The sequence below is a fragment of the Grampus griseus genome (genome assembly GCF_964374135.1).
Source record: "Grampus griseus genome assembly, chromosome: 4".
Lineage (NCBI taxonomy): Eukaryota > Metazoa > Chordata > Mammalia > Artiodactyla > Delphinidae > Grampus > Grampus griseus.
Genome location: NC_138997.1, coordinates 58245759 through 58260193, shown reverse-complemented (window position 1 = coordinate 58260193; position 14435 = coordinate 58245759). Strand labels below are relative to the sequence as shown.

Below are 14435 nucleotides of genomic sequence, written 5' to 3'. Positions count from 1 at the left end.
TCAATGTTCATTGTAGAACTTATGGTTCTCTATTTTATAGGCAGCAGACACTTCTAAGTCCCAAATGTATTACTGTTTAAAATACAGTTAATATTCTCCTAAATTAGGGAGTATGTTAAATCTAAGATACAGGTGAATCATTATTTTTGGTAAAACATGTAGAACATAAGAGAAACAAATCCTTCATTGTAAAAAACAAGCAAGTTTGAAAATCAAAACATAAAATATAAATCACTTTTTTGTGATGTATAGAAAGTGACTTTGTATTCACATATGTATGCATGTAATGTACAAAATACTTGCATCTACCTATTAGTGTTTTCAATGGTCATGATACAGAAGAAAATTGAGCAGGATTCTATAATATAGTCACATATGAATAGTAAATAGTTTAAAAATAAAGTATTTTAAGACATGTTATTTTAACTGACTGGAAAAGCCAGAGGTCATCAAACTCCTGAAAAATATGTTTTTATTAAAACTTAAACTAGAAAAAATATGATATGTTACAAAGGTTTAGCTTCTACACACCTAAAATTATTACCAGATTGTTAATATATTTAATATAGTAATGTATAGATGATTTAAATAGGTAAATATTTGTGTTTAAGAAAAATTTTGGTCTCTACAAGATAGAATATATTTGTTTATTTGCCAGGGTAGTTCTTTTGAATAAACTCAGAAATTGCTAACAAGGTATCCAAATCTTGAGTTTACTTAAACTCCTTTATGTTACATCATTTGATAATAATGAAAAAAGTGAAGGGATATCTTGACATTAGTATAAAATAACCAAAGATTAAACTATGATTTTATAGAGCATTTTAGGAAATAACATTATCTTATTGCCAGAATAAATGATTTAGCACTATGGTAAATTATTGCTTCGATTACATTAATTAGATTGTAAACAAGGTAGCATTGTGTTTACATTTTTCAAAATATGTACCTTAAAGCATTATAATTAGTTAATTATCTCAAAACCTCATAAAATTGAGAAAATATCTTTTTTTGTATATCTCTTTATAGTTAATTCCACACCTAAGAATAAATTCATCTTTATCTTGTTCTTATTTGTGCCACTATTCCTGTAACAAAGAAGATAATTGCCCAAATGATTTATAACTATTCTAAGATAGAGCTATAATTTTAGGCCTCTTAAACTTGAGTTATAAATTTCAAACTCTGTGGTAAATCATTTAATGAACTTGGTTACTACTATGTAATACCATCACAGTTAAATAATATTTTGACCTCAAGGGCAAAACACTGGCAAACATAATGGAAGATAGACTTTTTAGAAAAGAAAGGAAAATATATTCTTTATTTTTATTAAAATTGAACTTGTGTCTTCATGTTTACTGCAGATTTCTGACTGATGCTAGTTAATAAGAAGCCTAGGTACTTGTGCTTATTATAGCTGTCCCAGTACAGTTCATGAGAGGACCAGGGGAAGTGATGGGACAAAGGAAAAGGAAGAAATGGGCAAACTCTTGAGTTTCTGATGGAGAAATCATACCCATAGAAAATAGCATTTCTGAGAAATACATTTTCTTCCCAAAGTATTTGCAGAGTAGCTCTTAAGTAATTTGCTTCTTCTTTTCAAATATGTACATTGTAAGTAAAATTAATGTAGGAAAGAATTAAATAAACTTTTAAATTAATTTAAAAGGGTAGGAATGAAATTCCAATCATTTACTTCTGCTCCATCATATCATCAACCATGCTAACATATGATAATCAGCTAGTTCTCTGAAGCCACGAAGTGTTACAATACAAATGAAGTACTATCATTATTAATATCCAAATGAAGGGAAATCTTCAAATCAAAGACCAAAAATAGTGTTTTGTATTCCAAGAGGGACAAAGTCTGACGTGTCATGTGAAAGGAAATTGATGGTGTAAAATCTGCTTTACAGCAGATTAGAAACCCTGACAGTTTCCTGATCTTCCTGACCAGAAGGGCAGCTCTGGCTAGAGTAATATTTTACATTACTTCTTGTCTAGTTCCTTTAGATAATACGCAATAATTCTCATACACTGGACCCAAAACGATGTTATTTAGGAAATAGTCAACATGAGCAGTACTGAAAATAGAATTAATCATTATGTTCCTAAGGTCTCAAACAGCATCTCATTTGGTTGAACTGAAAGAAAGAAACAAAGCACTGAGGCTTTAATGGTAATAACTTCCATGTGTTTAATTGTTTATATTGTCTTTTAAAGAACAGATTAATTTAAACCTTAATTCTGAATCATGTGGCATATTTTTGGGGTGAGTCTTTGATCTGTGACTTGATAAGCTGAGGAATGGACAAGAACCTGGGGAAGTAGGAGAGGAATCTATTCTAATCAGTGGCTGGGTTAATTCAGATGGATCCTACCAAAGTTTCCAGCCGAACTGTTAAAAAAAAACTACTCTCTCTTTTTCTTCTTCGCAGTTTTACCAAACTTCCAGCAACAAAACAGGCAACATTTAGTGATCAGGAATATAAAAGTTGCCACGCATGCTAGGAGGAACCCAATCACATAAAAAGAATTGTACTGGTACTAGGTGTAGTTGTGGATGGCTGGCCAAAGGTGTTTGACTCCTTTATGGCACATGATAAACTCAATCCAGAAGAACTGCTCATTCCAGAGGCTTCATAGGCTGATCATGGTGAATTCTTGCTAACTTTATAGCATTCTCTTTATAGCTAAAATTGAATATACAGATAGCAACTTGAAAAATTTGTTAAGGACATGATATACCTAAAACTGTTATATATTATTAAAAGTATATTACATAATTATATAATAAGTTGTGTCATAAATGATATCACCAAGAGTCAGAATGCATATGAAAGTTTGTTTCCTCTTGAGATATTTCTAGATATAGTGGCCTATCAGCTGGAATTTGTTGGATGTTTCATAGTCTCAGTAATGATTGGAGGCAGGGGAGAAAAGAATTTCTAACTGGAAATAGCATTTTGAAAGTTCAGAAATAAGAATGTAGAATATGTAGGTTGAGAATACAGAATTTGGTTTCATTTGATGAGTGTAGTATTGGGAACATGATAGTGACAAGAAGCAGCAATGAGGGGAAAGTTTATGAAAAAGGAACCCTTCCCCCCACCACTCTGCCCTTCCCCAGGTTCTGTCTGGAGTGTCAGTGTTAGCAAGGAGCTAGTCTTCAATAGTAACAGGAAATGTTTTCAGTCTGTGATTTTCATGGCCCTGACATTCCAGATGAAACCAATAAGTTTCACGTGACCGTCTGGGCAAGAAGTGGGCCTGAAAGTGAGTAGATGCTGGACTCTTTGCTTCAATCTACAGAGGGATGCAAGTGCCAGTGTTGAGATAGAACAATGGCAATAGCTAGAACACTAACCCTTCTAACTTCTGTCATGGAACAAAGACCAGACCAAGGTTTGGTTTAAGGTTTTGAATGGCTGATTTAGAAAAAGGATTTCCTTGTATCTGTGAAAGAGTTGAAGGAGGAAGGTTATTCTCCCACACTGAAGTGCAGTCATCATTGATGGAGAATATAGAACATTAAATTGTAGAAGATAGTGGAAGAGCATGTAGAAAGTTCTGAGGAAGGGAACGGTAAATCAGAAAAACATCAAATCCTTGTTGCTCTTTGGTTTAAAAAAAAAAAAGGCCTTTCTTAATACCAAGAATTTAAGGAATAAATACTTCTGAATATATCTCAAGGAAACAAGGAAATAGCAACAAGAAACCCTCTAAGACCCAAAAACAAAATATCTGTCAGATAAAAAATTAATGAAAAGAAAATCCTCCAGGAATAGAGAGACTGCAATAAAAAGAAAGTGCATCATTAAATCCATATAAATACAAAACTAAGGTTAAATGTTATTCGAAATTTTGGTCATGGACAAAATGTGTACATTGTAAGTTTTGAACATGTTATAATGATAATACAGCAAACAAAAATTAAGATGTGATGTTTAGGTGACATGAATGGGAAGTTTATAAGTGACTTCATAGTGAAAAGTCATTCTATATTGACCAAAATTGGAAATATTTAAAAAGTAATTATTCTAAACTCTAATGTAAATATTTGTGCATAGAATTATAGGAAAATTTTAGTAAGAATTTATCTAATATTAAAAAAATCTCTCCAACCGTGGCAATTCTTTTAATTTTAATATAGCTTATTTTTTTCCAAGAATATATTTGATTTATTTGAAATACACTAAAATGATAAATATAATCACTTGCTGTTGAGAATATTTTTACTTATTTATAATCACAGCTAATCACCATGCAGTACAAATATCCCTATAACTTATTCACTTCAAACTAAAAGTTTGTACCCTTTGACCAACATCTCTTCACTTCCCAAACCCCTAGACTCTAGTTACCACCAACCTGCTTTCAGTTTCTATGAATTTGACTTTTTAGATTACACATATAAGTGATATCATATAGTATTTGACTTTCTCTGCCTGACTTATTTCACTTAGAACAATGCCATATTACACAAATTGGCAGGATTTCCTTCTTTCTCTTTGCTGAATAATATTTCTTTACATACATATACCACATCTTCTTTATCCATTTATCCATTGATGGATAATTAGGTTGTTTTTATATCTTAGTTGTTATGAATAACGCTACAATGAACATAGAAATGCAGGTATCTCTTCCATATTCCGTTGTAATTTCCTTTAGATGTATACCCCAAAGTGGCATTGCTGAATGATGTAGTAGTTCTATTTTAAATTTTTGGAGGAAGCGCCATCCTATTTTCCATAGTGGTTACAGCAATTTACATTCCTACCAACACCCTTCTTCACTTCCTCACCAACATTTGTTATACCTTTTCTTTCGTTCATGGCCATTCTAATAGGTATGAGGTGATATTTCATTGTGGTTTTGATTTGCATTTTCTGATGCTTACTGATGTCAACCCCCCTTTCATGTATCTGTTGGCCATTTGTACATCTTCTTTGGAAAAATGTTTATTTAGTAACTCTACTAATTTTTAAATTTTTCTTTACTTGAGTTATATGAGTTTTTATATATTTTGTATTTTAACCTTATCAGATATCTAATTTGCAAATATTTTCTCCCATTTTGTACGTTTTCTTTCATTTTGTAGATCATTTCTTTTGCTGTGCAGGAGCTTTTAAATTTGATGTAGCCCACTTGTTGATTCTTGTATTTGTTCCTTGTGCTGTCGTTGGCATATCCAAAATATTGTTACAAAGACCCTTGTCAAGGAGCTTTTTTTTCCCTATATTTTCTTCTAGGAGTTGTATGGTTTCAGGTCTTATGTTTAAGTTTTTAATCCATTTCTAGTTAATCTTTGTAAGTGAGGTAAGATAGGGGTCCAATTTCATTCTCCTATATGAGATTATCTAGGTTCCCCAGCACCATTTATTGAAGACACAACTGTTTTCTTATTGAGTATTCTTGACTCTCTTGTTAACTATTGTTTTACCTTATATGTGAGGGTTTACTTTTGGACACTCAATCCTGTCCATTGGTCTATGTGTCTGTTTTTATGCCAGTACCATACTTTTAGAAGATCTGTAGCTTTGTAGTAGCTACAATTTAGGATTTGTGTTTCAATTTCTGTGCCCCAAAAGGCTTTAGAACCTGGTCACTCGACTCACCCTTTCCTGTTGAGAAACTCTTTCTAGCTGGGAAGTTCCCTCTTGGTGTTGAGTAATGCTGGCTTGGAAATGGGATGATATGGGTAAAATGAAGCTGTCTTCATTCTGTTTTTTTGTGATTATTCTCAGGATTTTTTAGTTCCACAGTGTTGCTAAAATTCCTTAAGTGGACTTTAGAGCTCTCCCAGAGATGTTTTTGTTTATGGGTACTGTCGTGTCTAATTGTCGATCTTTGTCAGGGGACAGGGAGGCTGGGGTCTTCTATGTCTCCATTTGGATCTCACTGTCTCACACTGTTTACTTCACTGTCTTTCTCTTGTTTTCAATTAAAATATACCAATATAGGATGTTTTTAATTAACAAGTAGAATGATCCTATTTTTATAAAAGTATTTCTATCTTTTTTTTCTAGTTATAAATTAGCACGAGGAAATACCTAAAGTAATATTTCTATACTGATGGTTATAGCTGCATGTGGAGAGTTAAGTGATTTTTCACTTTTATTTCTCTATGCTTTTTTAATACTGTCTAAATTCTTTATAGTGTTAACATCTGCATTTTTAAGAGATAAACAATAAGTATTATTAATAAAAATATTTGTGTCTCTTTAACAGCAGCTTAGTTTCTTTAAATAAATTTAGTATTTCTTTCAGGTTGTAATCTATTACCCAGTAACAGTAGGTGAATCTAAATACTTTCATAGAATTTGAGAAGTGTAAGACAATCATATTTGATGTTAGTTATGTCCTGGTGATTATGTAAAAGTAATCAATTTAACTGAATGAGACAATTTACTCCTTTTAAAATACTGAGGCTTCTCAGAAAAGAATATAGTCTATACTCAGGAAGGGTTGTTAATAACTGTGTTCAAAGTGTTAAGGAGATTGGAACTCGTAATTATGTGCAAATTTAATTCAACAGCTGCCCCTTTGGCTTTTATATGAGCAATATTATCATGCTGATCACCAAACAGGGGAATTACCACCATAGGGACCCTGTGGTAAATAGCTTCATAGATCCCATTGGTTCCACAGTGAGTAATAAAAGTTCTGGCTTTGGGATGACCTAAAAATAAAATATATATCATTAGTAAGAGTTTCAGATACAGAAAATCATGACACCTTTATAAATCATTAATTCAATTAGGTAGCATCTTCTGCATAATTCTGTGCCATGAGGCCATATATAAATTCCTATAGGCTCTAAAGAAAGCAGCAATTAATTATTCCAGGCTAAGCAGCAATTAGTAATTCCAGCAATTAAGTCATTCCACACCTGTGAAAAGTTTGTGCAGAGTTAACCGATGGAGAGCACTTGACGTTGGACAGTTGCTGGGGTGAGAATACTTTAATAAAAAGGAATGGAGGGTTTTAAGAAAACAAACGCTTGCTTTAATAGGGAAAGGGAGTTGAGATGTGCAGGGTTTCAATGTGAGAATGTTGGCATAACAGGCTAGAAAGATCGACCTGGGCAAGTTCATGTAGTACTCTGTTTTAAAAATTGGGTTTTGAATTGGTAATAAGTAATTTGAACCATTTATAATATTGTAGATGGTGAAATGGCTTATCAGATTTTTTTTTCAAATAGCTACTGTGGGAAAAGTGAAGAGACGAGGAAGATAATGGATACAGAAAGCCAGGAGGGTGTTGCAATATTCTATACAAAAGATAATGATAGCCTGATGTAAAGGTACTTTCTTTGGCTCTGATTCTGAGGAGGGAGAGATTGTATCATAAATGGAAGAATTATAAATACCATATTTATGTTAGTGCTTGACAAAGATTCCATATTTGACCAAACTCTAGTCAGGCTCCTCTGAACTCTCTTTTCAAGTAGACCCTGATTTGGGGGCTTTTTGTTTATCTCTGCATTGCCCAATTTTAGCAACCATCCTTCTAAAGTCAGTTTAGCTAGATTCTCCCAGTACTGATACCTGATCACTCTTTTGAGCTGCTGCTTCCTCTTTCACCATCCCCCAAGTGATGGCTGATCACCCTGGCCTGCTGTCAACAAGAATCGGATTAGGTTAGTTTTGCCAGCGTCCTCCCTTGACCCTGATGTTTCTTCTAGTGATTTTCCATCCACTGACCTCCCTCTCTGCACTTTGGTTATAAATTTCCCACTTTTCTTTCTGCATGCAGTTTAGTCCAATCTCTCTGTCTTACTGTAAAAGTCCATTGCAGTAGTTACTGTACTTATCATGGTGGTCTTGGCTAAAGTGTGCCTTACAGTCTTTAACAAGTGTCATGAATAAGTTTTTCTTTAACAAGCTCCAGAAGAAATGTGAAGAAGAAATTAAGTTTTTTTTCTTATTTTGAATACAATTTATCTGTTATTGAGTAATCATTCAGATTATTCCTCATTCGTAATTAAGCAAAATTATTTAATTTTGCTTCTCTTTGGTCTTACCCAAGATCATTCTGTGGAATCCATCCATATAGCTCCTATTGCTCCTAGGAGCTCCTAGGAGCAATAGGAGCTATTATTTGCTCCTAGTGTTTCTGGTTCCTTTTCCTGTGTATCTCCACAGAACCTGCTAAGACAAGTGCATTTACTCTATTAGAAAACTTTTAGAATCACATCCCATCAGAAGGAGGCAGTTAACTTAGAATTAATCAGGTTTGATGACTCCAGGTAATACACAAGCAAACTGAGGTCCTAAGTGATTAAGTAATGAATGTTTTTAAACCTTTGACACCACAACAGTGTTTTCAAATGCTTGCAATAATCCTAGTCGATAGGCTATCATCATCAGGTTAATTCTAACTTGTAGATGAAGATAAAAGACAATCTGTATCTGAAACAAGTGTATATTGGTATTACTAGGCCATTCTGGTAAAATGGATTTTGAAACAAAGTTTTCAGAGGCAAAGGGAAGGAATGTGATTTACGTCACTAAGAAATTGTTAGTGCTTTGATCTTTGTTATATACTTGGTAGTAACTTAGAATCAAGTATTTCCTTTTTTATTATAGTAAAATATACATAATGATGTCTATCATTTAAAGTATTGTAATTATAGAATCTGGTGGCACTAAATACATCCACAGTGGTGTGTAACGATAAGCACTATCTATACCCCAAATGTTTTCATCTTCCCTACATAAACTCTGTATCATTAAGCAATAACTCCCTATTCCCCCCACTCCCTAGCCCCTGGTACCTCTATCTTTCTGTCTCCATGAATTTGTCTAATCTAGGTATCTGATATAAGTGGAATCATACAGTATTTGTCTTCTGACAACATTATTTCACTTAGCATTATGTCTTCAAGGTTCATGTATATTTTAACATATCAGAATTTCCTTTCTTTTTAAGGCTGAATAATATTCCATTTTGTGTATATATCACATTTTCTTTATCTATTCATTCTGGTATTGTGAACAATGTTGCTGTGACCATTGTTGTACAAATATCTGTTTGAGTCCCTGATTTCAATTTCTCTTCATAAATAGTCAGGATTAGAATTACCGGGGCATATAACAGCTCTATGTTTAACTTAGTGAAGAACAAGTAAAATGTTTTTCAGAGCAGATACATCATTTTGCATTCTTATGAGTATAATAGAGAAGAACAAATCTGATTTCACATTAGATCTGTTTCTTTTACTTTAACCTTTCTGTTCTGTTTCCTGTGTTGGTCATGCTGGCTCTGTACCTTTTGTAAAATAATGTTGCCTACAGCCTAAAATGTACAGGATAGCCTATTCTCAAGGCTCTGACCTTTAAGAGTCCATTAATATAGAGATAAAAGTTGCAGAACAGAAAATAATATTTGTCTTGTTGGAGGTTTACAGGAACATCATGACCTGACCTACTTGGAGAGTGGCAAGAACAAAGTACTGTCCTACACCAAGAAGTTTGCAACAACTAACCACATACCTCTCTTACCTTGCCTTTAAAAGTGCTTTGTTGAAACCCTTTGGAGAGTTCAGGGCTTTCTGGGCACAAGCCACCCACCTCCTTTGTGGACTTGCAGTAAACCTTTCTCTGCTCCAAACTCCTATGTTTTGGTTTGTCTGGACTAACTGCATCAGGTATACGAACTTGCATTCGGTAACAGAATTGTAACGCACGAGGTCCTATTTCTCCACATTCACACCAACCCTTGCTATTTTCCTTTTATTTACTTTTTATAATAGCCATCTTAATGTGTGAAGTGGTTCTTCGATTTGCATTTCCTTAATGATTAATGATTTTGAGCATCTTTGCATGTACTTTTTGACCATTTGTGTATCTTATTTTGAGAAGTATCTATTCAAGTACTTTCCCATTTTTCAATTGGTTTTTTGTTGTTGAGTTATAGGAGTTCTTTGTGTATTGTGCACATTAGTTCCTTATCAGATACGTGATTTGCAAAGATTGTCTCCCAATCTGTATATTGTATTTCACTTTCTTGATAGTATCTTTTGATGCACAAAGTTCTGCATTTGATGAAGTCCAATTTATTTACTTTTATTGTTTGTGCTTTTGGTGTCATACCTATGAAATCATAGCAAAATACAATGTGATGAAGTTTTCCCTTAGGATTTTCTTGTAAAAGTATTATGTTTTTACTTCTAAAGTTTGTCTCTGATCCATTTTGAGTTTTTTTAAGGTAAGTGTCCAACTTTATTCCTTTGCATGTGGATATCAAGATTTTACAAGCACTATTTGTTGAGAAGATTGTCCTTTCCCCACTGAATCGTCTTGCATCCTTGTTGAAAATCAATTGCCCATACGTGTGAGGGTTAATTTCTACTTTGTCTTCTATTCCATTGGTTTATATGTCTGCCCTTTTCCCATTACTACACTGTTAATTTACTGTAGGTTCATAGTAAATTTCTAACTTCAGTGTTTGAAAGTGTGAGTCCTTTAACTTTGCTGTTTTTCAGGATTGTTTCGTCTATTTGTGGTTCTTGTAGTTCCATGTGAGGTTGAGGAGTGGATTTTTTATTTCTACAAAAATGCTGTTAGAGTTTTGATAGGCATTGCATTAAATCTGTAGATAGTTTTGGATAGTGTTGACATCTTAACCATGTTAAGTATTCCTATCATGAACATACATAGGATGAGTTTCCACGTATTTAGGTGTCCTTTAATTTCTTGCAGCAATAATGTTTTGTGGGGAATTCCCTGGCTGTCCAGTGGTTAGGGCCCTGAGCTTCCACTGCAGTAGGCATAGGTTCAATCCCTGGTTGGGGAACTAAGATCCTGCATGCCACGCAGCACAGTAATAATAATAATAATAATAATATTTTGTGGTTCTCATCATGCAAATGTTTTACCTCCTTGGTTAGATTTATTCTTAAGTATTTAATTTGTTTTGTTGCTCTAGTAAGTGGAAGTTTAAAAATTTCATGTTCAGAGTGTTCACTGACGCTGTGTGTATGAAAAAAACTGATTTTTGCCTGTTAATCTTGTATTATGCACCTTAGTTAAGTTTGGTTATTATCCTTAGTAGTTTTTTGTGAATTCTTTGAGATTTTCTATGTATAGTATCACGTCATCTGCAAATACACATTGCTTTACCTCTCTCATTCCAATGTGGATGCATTTTTATTTCTTTTTCCTGTGTCATTCCTATGCTAGAACTTCTGGTATAAGGTTAAATAGCAACAGTGAAACAATACAACTTTGTATTGTTCCTGATCTTAGGAAGAAAGCTTTCAGTTTACACCACTGAGTATGACATAAGCTGTGGGTTTTTCAAAAGTATCCTGTATCATATTGAGGACTTCTCCCTCTATTCCTAAATTTCTTGAGAGTTTTCATCAAAAGAATGTTGGATTTTCTCAACTTCCTTTTCTGTGTAAGTTAAAATGATCATTTGTTTGTTTGTTTTTCCCTTCATTATATTCATGTGCTGTATTACATGGATTGATTTACATTTGCTGAACCAGCTTTGCAAAAATAGAATAAGTATCATTTTACTATGGTGAATACTCCTTTCAATATTCTAGTGGATTTGATCTGCAAATCTTTTCTTGAGTATTTTAATGTCCATATTTAGAAATGATCATGGTCTGTAATTTTATTTTGTGGTGTCTTTATCTGGCTGTTGGGAAAACTAGTAAAGTAGTCTTGTTTAGGCTTCAGAGGCAAAAGAAGGCCTCTGACTGACTTGTGATCCTGCCTGGACTGCAGGCCTGCTTGCACACCTAACAATTCTTACTAACAAGTCAAGCAGCAAGTACAATAAGAAAGGGAGTGGGTCTTGGAATTTCTTGAGCCCTGGGGACCTGGCCAGTCCCCTGGGGTCTAGAAAATCTTGTGACTCATATGGTGAAATCAACAGCATTGTTACAGTTGAACCAGAGCTGCATTTTTGCATGCAAACTGATGACATCAGTTTGTGGCCTGGAATTATAAACGGAAGCCCCCAGAACTACAATTTGAAGTTTCACCCCTGAGGTGGACGCACCGCCTGGGACCCTTCCCAGCTGGGACTCCAGATTGCTGTTACTCGGGATTTCCCAGCTGCTGTTTGAATCTGGATGAAGATGTCAGCCCAATCTGGTGATGTATACTCTGTTATGTCTTTCTAATACTTTTATTCATCCCCTTCTAATGATTGTATATTGAAATTAAGTTAAATCATCTTCTATTAAAGAAATTAATTAAATCTGTTCAGTTGTGTGAGACGAGTGGGTATTTTGCTGGTGAGTCCAACGAACCTTGAAACTGAAAGCAGGTTTCGGCAATACACAGGCTTTCATATCAGGTAAATCTAGCCTCACAGCATTATATAATGTTTCCTTCTTTTCACTTTTTTGGAATATTTGAAAAGGATTACTTAATTATATAAATGTTTGATAGAATTTGCCAGTGATGCTATCTCTCCAGGACTTTTCCTTTTTGGTAGGTTTTTGATTACTATTTCAGTCTCTTAATTTGATATAGGTCTGTTGAAATACTCTATTTCTTGTTTAGTCAGTGTAAGTAAATTGAGTTTTTCAAGGTATTTATCCACGTATTCCAGGCTGTCTAATTTTTGTTGTGCAAGTTTTGATAATATCCTCTTTTTTTTCTTTCAGTTTTGTTGATATATAATTGACATACGGCACTAAGTTTAAGTTGTATAGCATTATAATTTTACTTACATACATTATGAAGTGATTATCACAATAAGTGATAAGTGAATAAGTGAATATCCATCATCTTATGTAGGTACAAAATTAAAGAAATAGAAAAAAATTTCTTCACATGAGACCTCAAGATTTACTCTCAACAATTTTCATATATAACATACAGCAGTGTTTATGATATATATTGCACTCCTAGTACTCATTTATCATATAACTGGAAGTTTGAACCTTTTAACCACCTTCCTCCAATTGTCCTTTCCCCAGTCCCCTGCCTCTGGTAACCACAAATCTGATCTATTTTTCCATGAGGTTGTTTTTTCTTTTCTGTTTTGAAGTATAACTAACCTACAACACTATGTTAGTTCCTGTTACACAATATAGCTATTTGGTATTTCTATACCTCTCAAAATATCATCACGATAAGTCTAGTTACAACATGTAAAACTATTGTATAGTTATTGTCTTATTCCCCACACTGTATTTAGCAAAATACATACATATATATGTGAAAATACAAGATTATTTTAAGTTGCTGATCTCTTAAGTTCAAGTGCATTTTAACAACCTTGCATTTTTACTTTCCTCACCACACTTACTATTTTTGACATCATATTTTAAACCTTTTAGTTTCATGTATCTCTTAACTACTTATTATGAGTATACATGATTGTATTACTTTTGTGTTCTAACCTTCCTTCTAGCTTTATATCTGGCTGATTTACTAACTTTACTATATATTTGCCTTTACCAATTTTTCCTTTTGTGATTTTCCTGTTTCTAGTTGTGACCTTTTCTCTCTCACTTAGAAAAGTCCCCTTAACATTTCTTGTACACCTGGTTTGGTGGTGCTGAACTCTTTAACTTTTGCTTGCTTGTAAAACTTTTGATCTCTCCATCAAACATGAATGAGAGCCTTGTTGGTGAGAGTATTCCTGGTAGTAGGTTTTCCCCTTTCATCATTTTAAATATTATATATTGTGCCACTCCCTTCAGGTCTGCAGTGTTTCTGCTGAAAAGTTAGCCAATAGGCTTATGGGAGTATCCTTGTAAGTAACTTGTTCCTTTTCCCTTGCTGCTTTTAAAATTTTCTCTTAATTTTTGCCATTTTAATTACAATGTGTCTTGGTGTGGTCTTCTTTGGGTTGATCCTGTGTGGGATTGGCTCTGCTTCCTACAACTAGATGACTGTTTCCTTTCCCAAGTTAGGGAATTATAGCTATTATGTCTTCAAATATGTTCTCTGCCCCTTTCTGCCTCTCTTCTCCCTCTGGGAGACCTATAATGCAAATGTTAATATGCTTGATGTTGTCACAGAAGTCTCTTAAACTGTCTTCTTTCTTTTTATTCTTTTTTCTGTTCAACTTCAATGATTTCCACTACTTTGTCTTTCAGCTCGCTGATCGATGTCTCTGTATCATCTAATCTACTGTTGATTCTTTCTGGTGTATTTATCATTTCAGTTATTGTATTGTTCATCTTTGTTTTGTTCTTATTTATATTTTCTAATTTTTTGCTAAAAACTTCTACCTTCGCACTCTGTTTATTTAATCTTCTCCCCAGTTTTTCTGAACATCTTTACAATCATTACCTTGAACTCTCTGTGGGGTAGATTGCCTATGTCCACTTCACTTAGTTCTTTTTCTGGGGTTTTATGTTGTTGCTTCATTTGCAACATATTCCTCTGTTGCCTTATTTCACCCAACTTGCAGTTTTTATTTTTATGTATCTGAAGGTTGGTTACATTTCC

The 14435-nt window shown here is 33.8% G+C and overlaps 1 pseudogene across 1 annotated transcript in view; it reads right to left on the bottom strand.

Moving 5' to 3' along the window:
* Positions 1–2415: 2415 nt before the first annotated feature.
* LOC309821624 (UDP-glucuronosyltransferase 2C1-like) overlaps positions 2416–14435 on the bottom strand; it is a 36764-nt pseudogene continuing 24744 nt past the window's right edge. The window contains exons 5-8 of the transcript in view: positions 8105–8156; positions 8033–8067; positions 6469–6688; positions 2416–2696 (exon numbers count right to left, since the gene is read on the bottom strand). The product of the transcript in view is annotated as a UDP-glucuronosyltransferase 2C1-like (transcript). The remainder of the gene's footprint in view (positions 2697–6468; positions 6689–8032; positions 8068–8104; positions 8157–14435) is intronic.